Genomic DNA, 23,485 nt, shown 5'->3' with positions numbered 1-23,485 from the left:
CAGGTCCGACAGACATTTGATAAATAGGCCTCAATGGCCCATAGTTATCAAGGTCTGTCGGACCTGATCCGACAGTGCGGATCAGGTCCGACAAACCTCGCTGAATACGGTGAGCAATACGCTCGCCGTATTTAGCATTGCACCAGCAGCTCACAAGAGCTGCTGGTGCAACGCCGCCCCCTGCAGACTCGCGGTCAATAGGCCACCAGCAGGGGGTGTCAATCAACCCGATCGTACTCGATCGGGTTGATTTCCGGCGATGTCTGTCCGCCTGCTCATTGTGACCGCTGCTTCATAACTGCTGTTTCTGGCGAGCCTGCAGGCTCGCCAGAAACACGGGGCATCAAGCTCCATACGGAGCTTGTTACATATGCCCCAATGTCTCATCTTCCCTACTTATCTGGCTCTAATAACGTTTAAATGTCCTCTGGGTTACCAGTTATTAAGTTTATTAAGTTTACTTACATTCACCCAATTTGGTGAATATTGCAGCGGTATTTAACCGCTGATTGGTTGTCACTGAAACAAGTTGTTACACTTAAGACATTCATATTTGAGTCCTTTAACATTCTTAGGCACAGATAAAAATATTGCTAGAGATTGAACCTTGAATAACAATAGATTTACCACTACTTTAAGTATAATGTAATCAGGTTGAGTAACTACATATCTTTGACTTATGACTCAGATTGCATAATTAAGCGCCAGATACAACTTGTTATCTATTCCCTATTTAACATACAAATGTCGTTCCTTATGTATCATAAGACTAGTAAGGTATCACTCTATAAGGCAATTTAAGTCACCAGGGAGTAAAAATCAGCTTAATAATTTAAAAAATGAGGTATCATTATGTTTTTCACATGCCCGGATAGCCATTGCCTTTGGAGAAAATATATCATATTACTTTATGTGAATTGCATGGGTCGTTTCTAGACAATCAAACATATAAGGATATTTGTGATCAATTTGTCTCACCTTATCTCACTATACTCATATAAAGCTCATATGAGATTCAACTCTCAACAATATCTATTTGTATGCCATAACCTATGTTCATGATAATGCGTGTTGAATATATTTTGTTGCATTACCTCAAAAAAATCTTTGATTAAAAATAAATAAAAATAATAATATATACACCAATAACCGGGCCCCTTAGTCTATTTTAATAACATATAGTAAAATGCAAAGTATTTAATAAAACAGTTAGTTCCTCCAGTCATTCCTCGGGGGGATAAGGTAGAAACCAAGTCAATGCCGCTCTCTGTATTAGGGAATTTTCTTGTAGGTTTCCCTTTAAGTAGATACAATGGAAATCAGCAGCACGTATCCTCTATGTGTAATATTTATTAATACAATGTAAAAAGCGCATATAAAATCACACTCATTAGAGTATAGGGAAGTAAAAGCATATCACTGTATGGTGGTACTAGAGATTCGGAGCACCTCTTCAAAAACATCAGTGGAGACGCCCTCCAATTCGGCCATGAGCCGTCCAGCAGATAGAGTGGTGAGCTAAATTTGATCTTCAGTTTGTGGTGAGGTGTATGTCTGTGGCCGGTGTGAGATCCAATACCTCCAGAATCTACACACATTTCCTCCAATAACAGCCAGACTTTTTCAAGATGGTACACACAGAGAGAAGAGCACTCTTAGGAATGAACAACCAGCTCAATAACTTGTTCGCTTGTTCTATGGAGATTTACCAACTGTCTGCAGCTTCTTTTTAGCCCAGTAATACTTTTCACAAAGTAGAACTTTCCTGTAGTATATCAGTCTGATCCTGCCTACTAAGGTCAGTCCAGAACCAAAATACCAGGCAATTCCTCTCTGAACAAGGAAAACGGCAACCTCAAATGATCGTTTCAGCCTTCTATGGGCCTTGTCAGTGAGGTGTAGCCATATTCCTCTAAGCACACTGAGCAAGGAGTCCATGTCTGGTTGCCCCTTTTTCTCTTAGGAAGAAATAATACAGAGAGAAGCACAGTCTCAGGAATGAAAAACCAGCCCAATAACTTGTTCTCTGGCGATTTACCACCTGGATGCAGCTTCTTTTTAGCCCAGTAATGCTTTTCACAAAGTAGAACTTACCTCTAGTATATCAGTCTGTTCTCACCTATTAAGGTAAGTCCAGCGTCGAAATACCAGGCAATTCCTCTCTGAACAAGGAACAGGGCAAACCCAGATGATTGTATCTATATTATGGATTTTATAAAAAAAATATATTTAAAGAAAGAAAATAAATTTTGTTAGATTCATTGAAACTAACAGCACGTGGAAATTAGTTAAATTCATAAGTATCAATCAGGAGCCACAAGCACTGCAGATATCAATGGTCAGCAAATCAGGATCAGTAGCCACAACACCACTAGTTGCCTAGTGGGAGTTTACCTTCTTTCTGGTGGATAAACATCTAACTTCAGCAATATAAAAATTACATTGTAATGAATCAGAGCATTTTTTTTAATGTTATTTTTGATTTGTTATTATCAGTTATTTGTAGAGCGCCCACAGATCCTTCAGCGATAGAAACATAGGTATAATATGCACATCAGCATAGCGCTTACTTATTTGTCAAAATGTTCCTTATTAACGGGACATTTTACTAATAGTTTATTATTTTTCCTTCTAATTGTCATTTCTTCCTTTTCTTATTGAAACTTCACTTTCTTACAAGAGTGGTGGGGGATTCTTCCACTCCGGCAATATAACTAGGAAGTTGTCCCTAACAACCAATTAAAAGGGATACTTCAGTATGCAAAAATTTATTTAATGATAGTTTTAATTTAACAGGAAATTAAAGTCAAAATGACACTTTCTTGATTCAGATAGACAAACATTTTTTTTTTCTCAACAGTTTTATTAAAGAAATCAATTTTGCATACAAATATATCTAGGACATAGTATCAAATGATGTATACAATGTTCAAATAAATTTGCAGTAAAAAACATTTCTCACTAACACAATGAGCTAAATATCAATAAATATATATATAGACTACAAGTGTACCAGTATACCGGCTCTAATCTAAAATGGGTACATTGATCACTAGCATTCCATTTGCTGTTGAAGGTTATAGGAAAATGTGAATTACAATAGGTATAATAAATTCAAAACGCCTTAGAGACCAGTAAGTTTCAGGATATATGACAATTGTTTTTTTTTTAATATAATTTTGCGTCTTGCAAGATTCCAGCGCCATCTTGGAACTCTCTAATTAATGCTGAATGAGTTTTCCAAACAGACATGCAATTATTCAATGGAAAGGTATTTTCCTATTTTATTTATTGTAATAGTTAATTCATTTGTATCATTATACTCTCTTATGGTGGTAAATATAATTAATGCTTCTGGAATGAAGGAAACCCGAGACCTTAACCTAAAAGACTATAAATTATTTTTTTAACTATGATTTTATACATGCTTGAAGATGCTAACACTTGCTCCCAGGGCTCAGAAACGCAATATATTTGGAGCCTTTATATACCATGTGCATGTTTTAATTCATTTTAGTAAAAACATTTATATATAATTGAATTTTGTGGAAGTTTTTTACAAATTGTTTGCTGCAAGTCCAGAGGGAGTTTACTGCACAACTCAGGGCTCGTTTTCCATTGAGCCGTAATTAGGTTTGCCTGCGCTCGCAAACTGATAAATATGCTGTCAGAAGCAATATTGTTCACCGACTGCTTCCAACGGCCCGTTATAACTCAATTTCGGCAACCGGACTCCTGCTGCCGAAAACATTTTTTTGTCCCATACAAAGTATCAGAAGCTGCTAATCTTTAAATATTACCAGGTTTCCAGTGACCGCGCAAACCGTTAATACACTGTCAGAGGCTGCCAATACAGTAAAAGAAATTACACCCAGCTCAACTAGGTGTAAAATAGGAAAAAGGTGCTTTTTGAGACCTATTTCCCATTGAAATCGAACCCGCCTCCCAAAAATGAAACCCGACACTTTAAAACCCCTCTATCCGCCATCCTCCCACATTGCAACTTATATTAAATGTATTAACCACTAAACCGCCACACCCCACATCGCAACTAACAATAAAAGTTATTAACCTCTAAACAGCCATTCCCCCACATCGCATTTAACAATAAAATGTATTAACCTCTAAACCGCCATTCCGCCACATCGCAAAGTACCTATTTAAACTATTAACCCCTAATCCGCCACCCCCCCACAACGCAATCTACCTTTTTAAACTATTCACCCCTAGTCCGCCATTCACCCACATCGCAATCTTCCTATTTAAACTATTAACCCCTAATCTGCCATCCCCCCACAACGCAATCTACCTATTTAAACTAATAACCCCTAATCTGCCATCCCCCCACAATGCAAATAATTAATCTAATCACTAAGACCCCTAACCTAACACCCACGAAATTAACCCCATTACATAAATTAAATAAATACTAAGTTACAATTAAAATAAAAAATCCTACCATTACTTTAAAAATAAAATTTAAGATTAAATTAAAATAATTAAATCTAAAATTACAAAAGATAAAAGTCTAAAAATGCAGAAAAAAAAATAAACCAAATTATCAAAAATAAAAAAAATGTAAACCTAATCTAATACCCCTATAAAAATAAAACACCCCCTATTCTAAGACTTAACTACCAATAGCCCTTAAAAGAGCCTTTTGTAGGGCATTTCCCTAAAGCGATCAGCTCTTTTACCTAAAAATACAAATTAACCCCTAACGGTAAACCCCCCAAACCACCAAACCCCCCCAAAATAAAAAACCTAACACTAAAAAAAAAACTAAGCTACCCATGGGGCATTTGTATAGGCATTGCCCTTAAAAGGGCAATCAGCTCTTTTGCAGCCCATTAAAATAACAAAGTCCTAATCTGAAAAAAAAAAACACCCAAAAAAATAAAAATAAAACCTAAGTCTAAGCCCCAAATAGATACTCATCGTTCCTGAAATCCGGCGAAGAAGGTCTTCTTCCAGGCGCTAAAGGTCTTCTTCCAGGCGGCGATATCTTCATCCAGTGCGGGGACCTCTTCTATCTTCATCCAGGACCAAGGCGATGCGGAGCGTAGGTGACCGTAGAGCCATCCAGCCAATAGGATGAGAGCTACTGAAATCCTATTGGCTGTTAAAATATAGCTTGGTGTGCACACAATATACTATGTGACATCCCATGTTTTGTTTTTCAGAATCATTCTGATAGAACATGCAATTTAAAAAAAAAGTGTTATGAAATAGACTTAAAGGGACAGTCTAGTGAAAATTAAACTTTCATGATTGTGATTGGTCATGCAATTTTAAACAACTTTACAATTTACTTTTATTATCAGATTTGCTTTGTTCTCTTGGTATTCTTTGCTGAAAGCTAAACCTAGATATGCTCAAACTGATTTCTAAACTGTTAAAAAAAAAACGCCTTTTACCTCAGTGCATTTTGACAGGTTTTCACAGTTAGATAGTGCTAGTTCATGTGTGCCATATAGATAACATTTTGCTCACTCCTGTGGAGTTATTTAAGAGTCAGCCCTGATTTGCTAAAATGCAAGTCTGTCAAAAAAAACTGAGATAAGGGGGCAGTCTGCAGAGGCTTAGATACAAAGTAATCACACAAGTAAAAGTGTATCAATATTATCGTGTTGGTAATGTAAAACTGGGGAATGGGTAATAAAGGGAGTATCTATCTTTTTTTGACTGTCTCTTAAACTATCTTGGTATCCTTTGTTTAAGCTCATATCTAGATATGCTGAGGAGCAACACTCTTGTCTTGAGCACTATATGGCAGCAGCATTTTGCAACCATATATAACATTTTATTTATCACACTTCATTGTTTTGGAGTCTAGCAGAAGCTTTTGTCTGTAATAAAAGAGTTAGTGCGAAGAAATAATTGTAAAAGAACAACAATCTTATGTCCTTACTTTTGAAGGCACCACCTAAGTATATGACTATGTGTAAAAATGTACAGCTCATATATGTATATGGGTTTAATATACAGCTGTCATGTGATACAGGGGACAGGGAAATGAAGAAAGTCTACTGCTCATTTGAAATTCAAAATTAGTATCATTATATTGTCTTTTTGTTCTGCATTTGTTGATTATGCAATTCTACTGTAGTTAAGGGTCCTTTAAAGGTAAGCTGCTTTTATTTAACATTTATCCATAGGGGTAGATTTATCTGCAATCTACCCTACGAAGTTTCAGGTCCACCTCAGCCTGAAACTTAAGTTAAGAAGCAACGGTCGTAAGGCCCTGCTTCTTAACTCATCAGCCACCATTGAGGTGGCGGACTCCAATCATCCCGATCAGATACGATCGGGATGATTGGCACTCCCTGCTATAGGCCGATTGGCCGCGAATGTGCATGGGATGGCATTGCACAAGCATTTAACCAGAAATGCTTGTGCAATGATAAATGCCGACAGCGTATGCTGTCGGCATTTATCGATGTCGGGCGGACATAATCTGCTACAGCGAATCATGTCTGCCCAGCATTTGATAAATCTACCCCATAGAATCAAATATTTTATTTGTGTATTTTCATATGTATGATTGAACATTTTTGCCTGTTATGTCATTTCTCACTGGTTTATGCACCAGTTATTATTATTACATTTATTGCTATTATTATTACTATAATAATAATACAGTAATATCTGGAGACCACAGGTTTTATTTCTTTGATTTCATTACCTTTTCTCCCAGAATCTAAGGCATTGATTGAAACATTCTGGGCCTCTTCTGTGTAAAAATAAAGATATTATCACCTCATCCCCAAAATATTCAGTGAACTCCTTCCATAACTTCTGTCTCTCAATGTCCTGCTGTCTTTCCTTGGCTTCTTAAGTTTTGTTTAAATCCCTGAACACTGTTGCTATTCCATTATATAAGCTTAGTAAGATTTGAAACCATTGCCTTGGAAACCATGACATGTTTTTTTTCTGTGTAATTCCAAATATGAGATGAGGGGGGAGGAGGGTGGAACGGTAGAGAGGAAATTCTAAGAAAATGAAATAAGATGGGAATGGAAGAATGTCAACCGCCAGATGAGTGGAAAAAAACTAGCCAGTGTTCCTTCTCTGTTTGCTAAAGCCACATTCCCAATGCACAGAAATAATTTAACATTGTGTGCAAGAGTAAGCGCAAGGTCCTATTTGTTAATATTTTCCAACTACAAAGCTACAGCAAAAACTAGGCAAAAACAAGCAACATATTTGTCAGTGGAAAAGTCTCTTGAAACCAAAGGGATATATATTTCCTTCATTAAATATTGTGCAATGTCCCTGAGTTGGCATTCTGCCAGTTGGGTTTGGAGATACAACCCCCCCTCCTATTTAGCTTGGCAAATCAAAAGGGAATGTTATTATTTTGATTTGATAATTAGGCCATTCAGTATTCTTTGTATACATATGTTGTTATTAAAACAATTGTAAATTGTCACAAAAAAGCAGATTGTCCATATATTTAACAATACACAGAAAATAATCATACAGCTTGTTACAGAGACCAATAGAAAGCATTGACATCATCAAAATGATGTGGCATTAGACAATAACTTTGTGCCTTTTGTGCCCTATACAAATCTCATAGCGTATGCCATTCTTAACATTTGCAGAATATTTAGCTTATTATGTATTTATTACAGTTAATCAACGTCACAAATGAACACATGCTTTCCTATGATATGATCATATGATCATACTGATGTAACAGCAGAATACACTTTGGTGTATATTAGTGACATCTTTATGGTTGAAAATGTATTATTTTTATTTGTGTATCCCACAAGATTTTGAGATTGTTTAAATTGGGGAACAATTGATCTCTATTAAGGAAGGTTTCATTAAAAGAAATGATTATTTTATATTATTAACGGTTATTTGTAGAGCGCCAACAGATTCCATAGAGCAAATGCATAAGGAATGCATCATGTATACGTAAATATGCTGCAGGTGGTGGTTCCAGCTAAATGCTGCTTATTTACATCTGGCCCCCAATTAGAAGCAGCAAAGGAGACCTGGGAGCAATACTGTAAATAGGTTTTATGGGGTCTATTTTATTTGTTCATTCTTTTTTAAGTTCCCTTATCATGTAATTTCGCTCTGAAAATTTAGGATTTTCTAAATATTAGAAATTGAAATGCCCCCTGCTGACTTCTCAACCCTGTTACATATCTGTTCTTAATTGGTCGTAACTGATAACAACTGTAAAGCATTGCACGCTATACTTACATTCTGAGCGTGACTAGCCTTGTTGCCGGCAAACTAAAGTTTAGGTTAGCTCATCCAAATAAGGCATATAGGCACAGATTATGAGTGGCGCGCTAACAGTTACGTGCGAGCGATATCAAGTTTATCGAGGATGTTTGCACGTGTCTGAAGGAGCACTCATATCACAAGTTGAACGTAAACACGAACACGACACAAACGCAATTTTCTCTAGAATTATTACTGCAACCTTTAGAGCTCTGGTTAACTGCTTCAGAAAAAAAAAAAAGTGTCACAAAACACATCAAAAATACATTACACCATACAGTTACACTCATAATAACGCCATCTAATAAAAATTATTAAATTATATTGCACAAAAAAGTTATAAGGGCTCAAAGATATCAGGTCTCAGGTGTTAGAAAAAAAGGGCAGGCAAATATATATATATGTGTGTGTACGTATGTATTTATATGTGTATATATTAGATATGTGCAATTCGGTTCGGTTCGGAAAATTCGGCGATTCGGATCGAACTGAATTTCCGAATTAAAATACTGCCGAATTTACTGATTAAATCCGAATTAGTTCGGATTTATTCAGTAAATTCGGATAACCATGGATTACACTAGTATTGTACAGTATATTAGGTTATATCACTCTGCTATGGGTTACACCTAATATACAGTACATAATACTAGTCTAATCCCACCTAACACTTACCGAAATTCCGAATTTCCGAACCGAATCGAACCGAATCCAGCCGAATTTCTTCGAATCCGAATGAATCCGAAAAGAATCCGAATCGATTCAAAATTTTCCGAATTTGAATCGATCCAAACCGAAATTCGAAAAATTCCGAATCGATCCGAACCGAATTTTTTCGCCATGCACATATCTATATATGTATTTAAAGACATATATACACATATAAATAAATACATATATGAATGTGAAATATTTACAGCAAATACACGGTATAAAACTTTAATTAAATATGAAAATTGCATAAATATGATTATACATGTTTTCATCTACTTAAAGTGAAGGTTAAGTTTTATAGTTTGCAAGACATGAATGCATTTGTTATGCTTACCCTAACATAATCGCTAACTTTTTTTTCAATTTTTTTTTTCATGTTGAAGATATGTATATTGATATCTCCCTACCGGTGCGATGTCTGACTCCTCCCAGAGATTGAATGTGTTGGCGTATGGAGCGGTCCCACCCGCTTTCTACGTCAGCCCAGAGCTCGTTCAAGAGGCTTTGTGAAACAGCGCATGCGCAATCGCCGATTTCAATGTGCTATTCGCAAGCAAGATTCTGGTTCTTATGGGTATTCCTGGATCTGGCCAATATGCATGCGCTAATTGTGAGCGCGCGTGGATGCAGAGAATAATCATACATGCGCACAGGATAAAGTAGGCGGGTGACATGTACTGACGGCCGCCTAACGGCTAGAATTTCAGTTGGCTGATACAGAAACGTGATCAGCAGGAAAAACAAAACAAAAAATGGGTTGCATTAGTCTACGTTCGAAAATGAATAAATATTGGCTATAACTTTGTTTTTACATCGATTGATGACGATTCATGAATGAAAGTCCTATTTAATTTAGTTGATTTATGATATCCTGGATCGTAATAATGGTAATTTTACCTTCATTTTAACTGCAAAGAGCTCCAATGCACTTATATATATGTCTATATATATTTACATATGTATTTATTTGTTTATATGTGTATATATGTCTTTAAATACATATATACACATACTTAGACATATTTTGACACAATAAACCCATTGTTCTTAAAAATGTGAGTATTTTTTGTCTTGGTGCTTTTATGTCTCTTTAAAACTTGCGGTCCCCCGTGTGAATCTATTTTGAATTGTGTTATATCATTTTCTATTTAAAGTGTCCCATGCTCATCTGCATTTTGTGGGTTTCAGCAGAGGAGGTTAGGGAGTGAGTTTACAGGGAGTGTATCAATGGACTGCTCTAGAATTGCTAAACCCTGCAAATTGTGATATAAAAGCACAATTACAAAAGCTTTTAAAACAATTATTTTGCATGCTTATCTTTGTATTGCTTATTTTCTGGTATATGCTAAGCACACATAAAAGTGCCAGCAGTGTATTTGTTAGTGTCTCTGGGTGAAAGGTTGCAGCTGAATAGGTAATTACACAAATTTACAAATGGGTTTTCAAAATTATATAATGACCTGCCAGGTGGGTTAATAAAGTTGAAATAGTGCTGCACTGCCATTGAAATTAACCCTTTTATTAGACTGTGATGAGCAAATTCCAAGCAACAATTAAAACGCTGTTATTGGGACACCAGGGAGAGGTTGAGAGGCTGGATCCTCAATCGTGTTAAAAGTTCATATTATTAAACGATGAAGTAACAATGATTTTTTTAGATGACATAAGACATCAAATTCCCAAGAGATGCCTTATTGCATAAGGTGCTCAGGAGATGTCTCCTCCCAAACCTCTCAGATTCCAGGTCACGCTGGGATATACGCCCAAGCTTGTTAAATGCTTCATGAAAGAGATTTCCCACACCTCCAGAATACACATCTGATGAGCAATAATCTGAAAAAGGGAGCGACCACTCCTTCTATATTCCTATGTCTATTCTTGTAGAGATATTGTCAATGCAATACATTTTGGCTTACACTCTGGAGAGGCATTTTAATTCTCTCATTCAGATTCATCTTACTTGATTAGCAAGTGACAGTATAGCTTGGCTTCACTGTGTTGGACTTTATCTTGTTATCTGTGGTGTGTTCCTGGCATTTGTTCTAATATAGGTACAGAGAAATTCATAGCCACTCTTACTCCATTTCCTTAGATATATTTCTTACAGCTGAGCAGCTAATGATTAACTACTTCCTGACAGAAATATAGAGAGCAGTGATTATCCCCTACCATCATTCACATGTAGAGCAGCATTACTTTAGCCCCTTGTCAGCTGCATAAAGAAGAATTGTAACCCATTGCCTGCTGCATGCACAGCATGATTAACCACTCGATAACCCCTTACAGAACATTGTTAACCATGTATCAGTTACCTATGTAGCATAATTTAACCCCTTGTATCCATATATGGAGCAGTAAAATGTCTTTGTATGCTACATATACCTTAGTATTAATCACTTGTCAGCTACGTACAGAACAATAAGTACCAGGTGTAAGCCCCAAACAAGTGCATTGTTAAACCCTTTCAAGCCAAATATAGAGTAGTACCAAAATCATGTCTGCAACATGCATCACAGCATTTTATCAGCCACATGCAGACGTATTAACACCTTGTAAGGGACCTATAGATTAATGATTCAGTTAAAAATGTGCATAACCCTTCTAGGAGTCTCTTAAATGGTCAATGGTGGTCATTGATATGATCACATTGTCCCAATATGCACAATGACTTTCAATGTATGGTAATACGGCTGTCAACCTGGCCTGAGATAAACCGAGAAGAGTGTATCCTTGCCACAAATGACTCCATTTACCTTCACCCAGCACAGCCATGCAGTATTGCTGCATATTTGTAGACAGGAGGGGCATATGATGGGGCTATATGTCCAAAGCAGACAACAGTGAAAGGCCTTGTCAGCATGGTAACAGCACATACATTGAACTTGCATTACACGTCTGTTAAGTTTTGCACTGGCACACATTACCTTCTCTTTTGAATGCTTTAAAAAAACTGGTATCAACCATTATTGCTTTCTCATATGCTTAAAATATTATAGAAATAAATGACTGAGGTTGAATTAAGGCTTAACAAATGGTTAATAAGAAAAAATAATCTTTGGGAAGTATATGAAAAAGGGGGAAGGGAAAGGGTCAAGGTTGTATGCGTATGTGTGTATATGTGTTAAGTTTTGTATGTGCAGTTAAACTAACAGGGATAAAATATAATAATAACAACTCATGTAGCGCTTTACACAAGGCACATTTACATAAGAGGGTTAGAAGTTACAGATTTTATTCCTGAAATACTTGACTAAAAAGGTATGTCTTGAGTCTTTGTTTAAAAATGTCCAGAGAAGTGGGTTCTTTCACTGTGCTGGGGAGAGTGTTCCATAGAGATAGGACGGTATGGCTAAATGATCACAAACCACTTTTTTAGTGAATTCTTGGCACATTTAGCTTCCAGGCATGTGCTGATCATAGAGTGCAAGTTAAACATAGGGCCCCAGTACTTCTTAATAGCTTGGTTCCTAATCATGCAGCTTTGTAGGATAGCAGACCTATCTTGTATAGTATACGCCATTTAATTGGCTGCGGTGAAGAGGGTGTGTCACATGGCAACATTTTGACTGCCCATTTAGCAGCCTTATTGCAACGTGCGTTTGTACCAACTTAATGCGATAACAAGGTTTTCTGGGAGACCATAATAAAGAACACCATAGTAGTTCTAAGGGGATGTCACCAAAACATGGATGATCATGGGAAGATCTTCTGTAGGGATCATGTGCTTGATCCTGCTGTATTGTTTAAAAGAAAGAATGAGGCTTGTACTGTGGCTGATATATGATGTTTCAGGGAAAGTTTACTGTCCAACATGACAACAACATTTCTTACTAGATTTCAGGTTTGTAGTTTTGATTTTCCCCATTCTAGACCAATTTGTTGATCTTGTTGCAGAGCAAAGAAATAAATTAAAAACCGTTTTACCTGGGCAAAAGTTTTGAGCTACAGAGGCTTTGCACATATGTGTTACAACATAAATAATTTTAAGCTCCAAGAGAAATTAGAGGGAAATTAACATGCTAAAATTGCTTTATACATCTTTGTATTTATTGAGTACATTTGATAAAAGCAGTAGATTGGAAAGTTTTTAACACCGAGCCGCCTATCTGAATCATACTTTCACATGCCTCCTCTTTCTCCTTTACCTTTGCACTTACCATGGGTAGATGACTGTGTGTTTCTTTAAATGATGATTGCACTGCAAACATAGGGCAGCTGCTACCTCTGGCAGGTTTGGGAGTACTACAATAATGAATGTGGGTGAGTAACCGCCAGCAAACCTGTCTAGAGTTACCAATGGCTGCAACACATTAGTACACAATGCGCCAATGGAAAGAGTTCATAATATCGGAATAAATCAATAAATTGCGTGCTTGGTTTTAATGCTTTATAGTGAAAGGAAACTCTATAGGGTAACAATATTTGTATTCTTTGTTTAAAATACTTGTCTAATGATCAGCCATTTTACATTGTGTTATAGTCCAGGGCTACACCCCTTGAAAAAGGCCTCTTGAAAGTTGTTCCTTCGGATAAAAACCATGTGATTGTCATTTATCACTTTTGTTGTGGCCAATTATTGACAGAAATACAGGTGAAACTCGAAAAATTAGAATATCGTGCAAAAGTTAATTTATTTCACTAATGCTTAAAAGGTAATGCTTAAAAGGTGAAACCAATATATGACATAGACTCATTACATGGAAAGCAAGATAGTTCAAGCCGTGATTTGTCATAATTGTGATGATTATGGCTTACAGCTCATGAAAACCCCAAATCCACAATCTCAGAAAATTAGAACATTGTGAAAAGGTGCAATATTCTAGGCTCAAAGTGTCCCACTCTAATCAGCTAATTAAGCCATAACACCTGCAAAGGGTTCCTGAGCCTTTAAATGGTCTCTCAGTCTGGTTCAGTAGGAATCACAATCATGGGAAAGACTGCTGACCTGACAGTTGTGCAGAAAACCATCATTGCCACCCTCCATAAGGAGGGAAAGCCTCAAAAGGTAATTGCAAAAGAAGTTGCATGTTTCCAAAGTGCTGTATCAAAGCACATTAATAGAAAGTTATGTGGAAGGGAAAAGTGTGGAAGAAAAAGATGCACAAGCAAGCCTGGAGAGGATAGTCAGGAAAAGGCCATTCAAAAGTGTTGGGGACTTTCACAAGGAATGGACTGAGGCTGGAGTCAGTGCATCAAGAGCCACCACACACAGACGGATCCTGGACATGGGCTTCAAATGTCGTATTCCTCTTGTCAAGCCACTCCTGAACAACAAACGATGTCAGAAGCGTCTTACCTGGGCTAAAGAAAAACAGACCTGGTCTGTTGCTCAGTTGTCCAAAGTCCTCTTTTCGGATGAGAGCAAATTTTGCATCTCATTTGGAAACCAAGGACCCAGAGTATGGAGGAAGAATGGAGAGGCACACACTGCAAGATGCTTGAAGTTCAGTGTGAAATGTCCACAGTCTGTTTTGATTTGGGGAGCCATGTCATCTGCTGGTGTTGGTCCACTGTGCTTCATTAAGTCCAGGGTCAACGCAGCCGTCTACCAGGAGATTTTGGAGCACTTCATGCTTCCTTCCGCAGATGAGCTCTATGAGGATGCTGACTTCATTTTTCAGCAGGACTTGGCTCCTGCCCACACTGCCAAAAGTACCAAAACCTGGTTCAATGACCGTGGTATTACTGTGCTTGATTGGCCAGCAAACTCGCCTGACCTGAACCCCTTAGAGAATCTATGGGACATTGCCAAGAGAAAGATGAGACATGAGACCGAACAATGCAGAAGAGCTGAAGGCCGCTATTGAAGCATCCTGGTCTTCCATAACACCTCAGCAGTGCCACAGGCTGATAGCTTCCATGCCACGCCGCATTGAGGCAGTAATTGCTACAAAAGGGGCCCAAACCCAGTACTGAGTACATACAGTATGCATGCTTATACTTTTCAGAGGTCCGATATTGTTCTATGTACAATCCTTGTTTTATTGATTGCATGTAATATTCTAATTTTCTGAGATTGTGGATTTGGGTTTTTCATGAGCTGTAAGCCATACTCATCACAATTATGACAAATCACGGCTTAAACTATCTTGCTTTGCATGTAATGAGTCTATCTCATATATTAGTTTCACCTTTTTAATTGCATTAGTGAAATAAATGAACTTTTGCCCGATATTCCAATTTTTTCGAGTTTCACCTGTAAATGAGCTACTGCCATATCAAGCCAGAATCAGGAGAGTCAGGATTCTGAATTTCACCAAATGCTCTTCAACCTCTCTGTGGGCAGTATAAAAACATGAAATTACAAGAATATAAGTCACAGTAAAGAAAGTGAATTGCAAAGGTTTTTCACTGTGCATAAACAAACATTTTATGAGAAATGAAAGGGACATTAAACCCAAAAAAAATTCTTTCATTATTCAGATAGAGAATACAATTTTAAAAAAGTGTTCAATTTACTTCTATTATCAAATTTGCTTCTTTCTCGTGTTATTATTTGTTGAAGGGATACCTAGGTAGGTAGCGTGCACATGCCTGAAGTACTACATGACAGGAAATAGTGCTGCCATTTAGTGCTTCTGCTATTGTATAGCATTGTTGCAAAGCTGCTGCCATATAGTGCTGTAGACACGTGCACACTCATGAGCTTTCATCCCAGCTTTTCAACAAGGATAACAAGAAAACAAAGAAAATTTGTGAAGTAAATAGGAAAGTTGTTTAAAATTGTATGTTCTATCTCAATCATGAAAGAAAAAAAATTGGGTTTTATGTCCCTTTAAGTTATTTTTGCTAAAGGAAGCATATTTGTCTGTTTAAAATTGAAATGCACCACTTTTGACCATTCTATGCCTCTACAAATTTGCATTTTGATGACATGTATGTCAGTAATTGATAAGAATAAATTAACTGGATGGTAACAATGTGAAAGAGGAACACATTTCCACCAGACAATTTATTTTTTTCTTTGTTGTGAGTAATAAATATTGAATGCAGTTATATATATTTCTGTTACAACAGAGACGGCAATTTCATGTTCTGGGTGTTTACAATTGACCTTGTACATATTCACATAGGTTAACCCATATATCTAATTGTTGTCCCTCATATTTCAATAATAATTTGCCTTAATATCCCTGATCAACTATGAGTTTGATGTGTTGCTAAATGAACAAGGTATTTATTGCATCCTAACAATGCCTCAATAAACAGGACCCAACCCAAAACACAAATGCCTGGGCTTCGAATCAGCAACACTTACCTCTAGCAAAGGCTACTTATAATATCCATTCCTGCACACTGAATAATGCAGGAAACCAGGTCACTGTGTTCAGTTGCTGAAGAAAAGAAAAATCACACAGTACAGCAAGCAAGAATCCCCGGAATGTTGTGTGTCATTAATCACAAGTATAATTCAGCTGCATGAGTATGTTGTATAGTGTTTTGTCGAAAGTACAGTGGATCATTATAGATGATAGCTCAGCTGAATTTTGTCGTACAACCTTCATAGGGTTTGTAACGGTTCTTGGTTACAAATGCCACTAATTCATTCTCATCAATATTAAGAACCATATTTAGAGTGTGATTAGGTCGGACTGGTAAAAGCCGCACATAAAACAAAAAGAGGGGTTATCAGGGTGGCAATAAGATTCTTGAAACACATTGTTGCTATTTGTAATGATATCAGTGAAATGTTACATCATTTAAAGGGACATGAAAGTCAAAATGAAAGTTTTGTGTTTGAGATAGAGCATGCGATTTTTAAAAGCACCTTATGTTTAAAAACAAAGCTATTTAAACTCAGGAGCATTAATGCACTACTGGGTGCTAGCTTGTTATTGGTGGCTGCGCACATATCTCTCTTGTCATTAACTCACCTGATGTGTTCAGCTAGGTCCTAGTAGTGCATTGCTGCCCTGGAGCTAATGTAACTATGTGTTTAATCCATTTCCAGGGGTTAAACGCATAGTTCTATGCAAGAACAGTGTGATAATAAAACCCTGGGGTTCCATTTTAGGGTCCTTCTTGTTCTCTATATTCATAAATGATCTTCCCTGTACACATGTATGCGGATGACATTATATATGCAACAAAACCAAACATATCACAACTTGAGGCTGTGTTGCACCAGGATTTTCTAGAGGTCAAGAGAAACATCTGTAAAAATCCAATGACAAAACAGTAGCCATGGTTTTTGGCGCAAATTAAAAATTAAAAAAATCAAATAACACATAGTTAAAGATAATTACATTATCAAACTGTAGGCTGGCCCCTGTATCTCAGTATTTGGCTTGATCCTAGCCTGTCGTTTGGACCTCATATTGACAAAATATTGTTCAAACTGTACCCTAAATTTGGAGCCATTTTTTAGAAATAAATCCTGTCTAAATAATGAGGTTACGAAACGTATTGTACGACAACTGCTGATCCCAGCAATCAATTTTGGGGATGTTGTGTATCCGTCTGTGCCTCAGATCCATCTCAGTAAACTTACAACTCTCTATAACTCGTTATTTGTTCTGCAATGTGATTACAAAACTCATCATTGTAATATATTATAAGAATTAAACGGGCTCTCGCTTGACTCTAGGGGGACGATTAATCAAGGCTCGATTGGAGCTGAATGCAGCTGTTTTCTGCGCGAGCATTCAGGCTCACCGGAAACAGGAGTTATGAAGCATCGGTCTTAAGAACGCTGCTCCTTACCTCGTCCGCCACCTCTGAGGCGGCGCACAGCAATCAGCAGGATCGGATACGATCGGGTTGATTGACACCCCCTGCTAGTGGCCAATTGGACGTGAATCTGCTACAGCAGATCATGTCCGTCCACACAATGATAATTAGGCCCCTAGAAGCTTTCTTCACCTCTCTTGCCTGGTCTATAACCACGTTTCTGAGAAACTCCCACGCTACCTGAGCAGTATGCTCACCCCTGCCCCCCTCTTCTTCCACTCTACTCTCCATTCCCTGTTACAACAGGGAACCTGGTCTGTCAGTGTTCTTATTCAGAGCTCCATAACTGTGGAGTAACCTCCCGCAAACCACCAAATCCTCCAGCAACCTGAAAAGAAAAATCTAAATTTGCTTCATTCTCTTGCTATACTTAGTTGAAGCACTATACTGGCAGAACAAAGCAAACCCAACAGATTCAAACTATAATGTTATTTTATGAATATATTGTGACATGGGAGAACAAAATTTGTGAAAATGTTATATTTTTATAAAAAATGTAATAAATAAGGTTGTAAACAAAATAAGGTTGTTAAGTGTGTGTATAGTCAAAAGGACTATAAGGGCCTTTCAGTATATTTATGTAACACATACACTTGTTTACAACGTTGTTTATTAAAAGGGTAATACTTTTTAAAGAGGTGGCACTTATAACAAACTTATAACAAACCATTTGCACATAGGAGCTCTCATGAGCCTCTATGCAAATAAATGTACATTTATTCACACCAGGTGATGACTATTACCACAGTTATCACCCAGCTATTAAAACTTATATAGGGGCTTTATTCTAAAGAGGGGATTATGGGCTTTAAAACAAAGGGTTCTGGGGGTCTCTAGGCCTTTGTGATGGTTTGTTATAAGTGCCTAGAGACCACCTCTTTAAAAAGTATTACCCTTTTAATAAACAAGGTTGTAAACAAAAGTGTGTGGGTGGAGATTTTTTCTAAATTCTATAGTGAGAAGAGCGAGAGGTTATTTTCCTATAAATTAGGGACTTTTGGTGGATATATATATATATATATTATTTTTTTTTAACTTTGATTTACATGTAGGGGTTTAGGACTTAACTCATTTAAAGGGACAGTAAAGTCCAAAATAAACTTTCATGATTCAAATAGGCCATGTAATTTTAAACAAATTTCCAATTTACTATTATAACCAATTTTGCTTTGTTCTCCTGGTATTCTTAGTTGAAAGCTAAACCTAGGAGGTTCATATGCTAATTTCTTAGACCTTGAAGGCCGCCTCTAATTTAAATGCATTTTGATAGTTTTTCACCACTAGAGGGCATTAGTTCATATGTTTTATATAGATAACATTGAGCTCATGCACATAAATTTACCATGGAGACAGCTCTGTTTGGCTAAATTGCAAGTCTGTCAAAAGAACTGAAATAAGGGGGCAGTCTGCTGAGGCTTAGATACAAGGTAATTACAGAGGTAAAACGTGTATAATTATAACTGTGTTGGTTATGCAAATCTGGGGAATTGGTAATTAAGGGATTATCTTTTAAAACAACAACAATTCTGGTGCTGACTGTCCCTTTAAGTCCTGTGCAGCTACTGTGCCCTATAATATCCAATGGGAGACTCATCATCACTCGTCGGCACTATACGGACGAGCCCCCTTTTTTTGGAATATATCAACAGACTGTCTGTTGATGCTTTGAATATCAGGGGCCACCAAGAGAACAAAGAAAATGTGATAGAAGAAATATCTACAAATACCTGATAATAATAATAATAATAATAAAAATAATATAATAATATAATAATAATAATAATAATAATAATATAATAATAATAATAATAATAATATAATAATAATAATAATAATAATAATAATATAATAATAATAATAATATAATAATAATAATAATAATAATAATAATAATAATAATAATAATAACAACAGAAGATACGTCTCTTAAAATTGCATGCTCTATCTGAATCATAAAGTTTATTTTTTTAATTTCATGTCCCTTTAATATGTAGTTAAAGCAGTAGTACTTAAAGCCTCAAACCATTTCTAGCAATAAAACGAACTGTTTTGTGAAGATACAGAATGATTAGCTCTATATAACTTCAAAAAAATATCCCTACAATATGAATGAAGTAACAAAAATACAATTTGACAGAAAGCTAAATGTTGTTAAAGCATACATTACTATATGATTAATTAGAAGCTTTCATGAATATGTTAATGATTATATAAGCTGGTTAAAAAAGAATTATGGTCAGAAGATACCAAGTACTTAGTTAATAACAGTGTGTAAATATGGGATAAGGTGACATTAGGTGATCACCAAGTGTTAATGTAATATATTTAGTTTCATTTCTGCTTATGCAAAAAAATGGACACTTTAAAATTACAAATTAAATTCAATTTCTAGTATATATGCAGCGCAACAGTCATTATGCACCACTCAAGGACTGCATTGAAAATACATGTTTTTAAAATGTAATTGGCTTTTTGCAGGGTTACCCAAACCAAGAGCAGTCCAAGGATCTACTAAAATTGCTACTTATTATGTTTATCTGGTCTCCTTTGATTGTGGACAGTTGGTTTATCAGGTAAATTAGCTCTATTACTGATCTTAGCTATCACATGTAGAAGGATCATGCAAACTTCAGCATATTAAAAGGGACAGTAAAAGTAAACTAAAAATTAAAGTATAATGATTCAGATAGGGCATGCACTTTTAAACAACTTTCCATTTTGCTGCTATTATCAAATTGTCTTTGTTCTATTTGTATCCTTTGTTCAAGAGTAGACCTGGATAGGCTCATAGGGCCTAAGGAGTGTGCACATGTCTTTAGCACTCTATAGTAGCATTGCTTGCAACAATATGTGTAGCAGTGTTATTGCTTGTTGCAAATACTGCTGCCATAGAGTGCTAAAGACTTGTGGATGCTCTTGAGCTCATAGAAGTCTACCTAGGTTTACTCTTAGTGAAATGATACCAAGAGAACAAAGCTATCATTCAAAGCTGCTTTTAGTCAACATGATGTTAGAATAAAGAATTTCCCTGAAGACCTAAATACATTTTATTTTATTGGTTATAGATCATGCTAATGTCTACCATTTTAGGACTAGATTAATAGCCGCGTGGGAAATCTGACTTGGCGACGACTAGCGCCGGATTGGCTAAGAGGTGTAGGGGGAGTGGGAATTATGGGGTTCCTATTTTAATGAGCAATAGTAGTGTGACTCTTAACTGTAATAATTGATGTTTTCAGTCGATAGGGGTATACGCTGGTTCACAATACTGTCCGACGCTGCAACACAGTGCAACCTGATAGTTAACGTGGGGTTCAATTTGGTAGACGCGGGCGTTACAGCATTCCTGCCAGTACATAAAGCCAATAAAATTTAACCCTGTGGTGGCTGTAACTTAACACTATGTCATATTAATATCAGGATTAATCTCATTTAATATAATTGGCAGTAGTAATCTAAAGACTGATCAATATACAGAGGATCACTACTTTGTTTTTAATTGGGTTATTGTTTTTAACTAATGAAATAAAAGTTACATTTTAACATCCCTCTTGAGAAAAGTTAACAATGTATACATAACATTATCACAATATTCCAGTGGTGACAATATGTTGTGAAGTGCTATTCATGTACACACTTTGTTAGTGTGAGATCCACACTTTCTTCAGTATTAATATACAGTATCTATATATACCTATACCTACATATCTATACCTATATACATATGTTGTTTGGAAGTATGCATTGTGTGGGTGCTGGTTTAGGGTCCCAAGAAGGGAGAGACCTTGTAGTGGTCCTGGGCTTGATCCTTTGGCGCCAAATGTAACTGACTTCCCCCAGTTTTGCTTTTAAACATTACTGTGAATCTGCTGGCGAGTGCCAGGTTTTCTGTTTGTTGTGTTGATAATGTTTGTAATGCTTCCCTGCTGGCCTGTCACCCAGGCTGCTCTGGGGTTAACTGCCTGGGTTGCTGGGAACTTTGCAGCTATCTGTCAGTGTTCAGGGCTGTGGAGTTTGCTGTGGCTTAGAATGTGTACCCAGTCCAGTCTGTGAGTGCAGTCCATTCCTGTGTTTTGTATTTACATAGGGGAGGTTACAAAAGCCTGTGTCACCCTGGGAGGTTCCCAGTTGGTTTGTTTGGAAGTATGCATTGTGTGGGTGCTGGTTTAGGGTCCCAGGAAGGGGGAGACCTTGTTGTGGTCCTGGGCTTGATCCTTTAGCGCCAAATGTAACGGACTTCCCCCAGTTTTGCTTTTTAACATTACTGTGAATCTGCTGGCGAGTGCCAGGTTTTCTGTTTGTTGTGTTGATGATGTTTGTAATTCTTCCCTGAGGACCTGTCACCCAGGCTGCTCTGGGGTTAACTGCCTGTGTTGCTGGGAACTTTGCAGATGTCTGTCAGTGTTCAGGGCTGTGGAGTTTGCTGTGGCTTATGATGTGTCCCAGTCCAGTCTGTGAGTGTGGTCCATTCCTGTGTTTTGTGTTTACATAGGGGAGGTTACAAAAGCCTGTGTCACCCTGGGAGGTTCCCAGTTGGTTTGTTTGGAAGTATGCATTGTGTGGGTGCCGGTTTAGGGTCCCAGGAAGGGGGAGACCTTGTCATGGTCCTGGGCTTGATCCTTTAGCGCCAAATATAACAGACTTCCCCCAGTTTTGTTTTTAAACATTACTGTGAATCTGCTGGCGAGTGCCAGGTTTTCTGTGTGTTGTGTTGATAATGTTTGTAATGCTCCCCTTCGGGCCTGTCACCCAGGCAGCTCTGGGGTTAACTGCCTGGGTTGCTGGGAACCTTGCAGCTGTCTGTCAGTGTTCAGGGCTGTGGAGTTTGCTGTGGCTTAGGATGTGTACCCAGTCCAGTCTGTGAGTGCGGTCCATTCCTGTGTTTTACATATAGGTATAGCTATGTATTTTACATTAACAGTATCATATATATATATATATATATATATATATATATATATATATATATATATATAAAAATACATTATTTTCTATGTGAAGAACATAGGAATGTACAATATGCGTTTTATGCATTGTGTTTCGCAATTCAGATTTTAATACGGTCGGATTAGCGCACATGAAAATGTAGTAATCTTAAGGCGCGTTATTGAAATATTACATATAAAATATTAATAAAATTATTAAAAATTATTTAACATACTGTAAAATATTCTAAATAATTCCTAGAATATATCTGTATAGTTTACAATATTTTTAATCATTTTTATTACATTCCTGTGTTCTTCACATAGAAAAAAAATTAAGTTTTATTTAATTAATTAATTTAATTTATGTATATATATATATATATATATATATATATATATATATATATATATATATATATATATATATATATATATATGAAGGAAAGCACTCTCTGGTCTTTTAGTGAATATTTAATAAATCAAGGGTCAGAGAGTGCTTTCCTTCATTTGTATACATATCTGCTAGCACCCTGGCATTTAATACTTTGGAAGTGAGAGTGCTCTCTTTGAATAAAAATAAATATATATATATATATATATATATATATATATATATATATGTATATATATATATATATATAGATGATAATGTTATATAAGTATAGACATCTATTTTAGATTATCTAGATATAACATGGGTAAATACAGATATATGTATATATAGGAATATATGTTAACAATAAAAAAACTTTATATGTATTTAAAAAGTTATAAGAGTTAAAAGGTATACGGTATATGACAAGTTGCTTGACTGCAAAGGGCTATATTGTAAATATACATACATTTACATGTCTAAATATGTGTAT

Source organism: Bombina bombina, chromosome 4 (genome assembly GCF_027579735.1).
Source record: "Bombina bombina isolate aBomBom1 chromosome 4, aBomBom1.pri, whole genome shotgun sequence".
In the NCBI taxonomy this organism is placed as follows: domain Eukaryota; kingdom Metazoa; phylum Chordata; class Amphibia; order Anura; family Bombinatoridae; genus Bombina; species Bombina bombina.
This window is presented reverse-complemented; position numbering follows the sequence as displayed.